This window comes from Nanorana parkeri, unplaced genomic scaffold (assembly GCF_000935625.1).
Source record: "Nanorana parkeri isolate BGI_ZX_2015 unplaced genomic scaffold, ASM93562v1 scaffold255, whole genome shotgun sequence".
Classification (NCBI taxonomy): Eukaryota; Metazoa; Chordata; class Amphibia; order Anura; family Dicroglossidae; genus Nanorana; species Nanorana parkeri.
Genome location: NW_017306523.1, coordinates 620,573 through 622,025, shown reverse-complemented (window position 1 = coordinate 622,025; position 1,453 = coordinate 620,573). Strand labels below are relative to the sequence as shown.

At 37.6% G+C, this 1,453-nt stretch overlaps 1 protein-coding gene across 1 annotated transcript in view; it reads left to right on the top strand.

The window, feature by feature from the left end:
- The window catches only part of PTPN2 (protein tyrosine phosphatase, non-receptor type 2), a 47,931-nt gene that overhangs the window by 34,634 nt on the left and 11,844 nt on the right, over positions 1-1,453 (top strand). The gene's annotated exons all lie outside the window — the stretch shown is intronic.

Genomic DNA, 1,453 nt, shown 5'->3' with positions numbered 1-1,453 from the left:
GGATTTTATATCTTTCTTTTTTTTTTTTTTTTTTTTTTTTTTTCTGCACCTCTTATGAATGAACAGGAAGTCTCTATACCGAGTAGCTCCTGTCTGTTTATAAACTGAGGAGATAGGATCAAATACTATGTCCACAATCCCGAATGAACAGGAAGTTATGAAGAGCACTTCTATTCATTCATAATTGGGGGACACAGTAACTTAATACTATGTTCTCAGGTATTTGCAAACTTTGGTGTGATCAGAACTGATCACACTGATGGTTGAGCAGTACATGGCAGGATCAGCAAATATTTCACATATTTGCTGATCCTCCCTGCTCTTCATCCTGACCGTTCCACCCCTCCTGCAGCTCTCCTTCTCCACTGACACGGTCAGCCCTGACAGCTTCTAGCCTATGCGGTTGAAATGGCATAGACTCTGTGTCCCTTCTGATCCCCGCTGCTTCTCCTCACACAAGGGGGGTGGGGGGCTTGGAGGGGCCACAGACCGAAGCTTGCTTGCATTTTGCCCATAGTACAATTTTCAGCCGAAATGTTTTGGTGGCCAATATTTCGGTGCATCCCTAGTAATTTTATTGTCCCACATTTTAAATAGTTTCTACCCTTTTTTAAATGGTTTATACAAAAAAATGACTGGAGTTTCACTTTAACTGAGGAACCAACTAATTTAATTTTGTGTAAGACAGACTGTCTCCTATGAGGAAAACACATTCCTTTCCTTCTGGTCTTATCTGTAAAAAAAAAAATGAATCAAGGCAGCTCGACTTGCTGTGTTTTCCTTGAAGATGTTCCACTGGTCATCCAACAAGCTTTCTCAATTCTGAATTGAGTGAAACGTCTTCAAGAAAAATACAGCAACTCCAGTTGCCTTGTTTTATTTTTTACAGATATTTAAAAAAAAAAAAAAAAAAAAAAATGTTTCCCCATGTGTGAAACTTAGAGCTCTGCAGAAATCTTTAGTAAGAATCAACCTTCCAAATAGGCCTTTCTTTTTTACCTGCATGCTGTTCTGGGGTAAATCTATAGTTACTGTAAGTGTACATGGTTATGTAGTTTTGTGGTTTCCTATTAGGTTGTATCTCTGACAACTGCTGATTTGCTTACTTGTAAATTTCCTGTTGACTAGTGTGATAGTGTTTGAAGAACAGCCATGGATAAATATCTTCATTTTTCAGGAGCCCATGAGAACCAATTATATATTAAATGAAGCTTCTGTCCTGTCCAGTAATTCTAAAGAAGAATGCAGCCAGCTGTCACTTTCAGCCAAAACCAGTCCAACACACACAAAAAAAGAATAATTTTTAGGGAGACCTAGTTTTTACTGACTGAATGTATGATTTGATCGTCGATGCCTAATATGTGCAGAATTTCCTTTTCAACCTTTTTTTAATAGTACTTTTTAATATACGGTAAACTTTTGTGTAAGGATTAGTCTCTTTTAAAGAAGATCT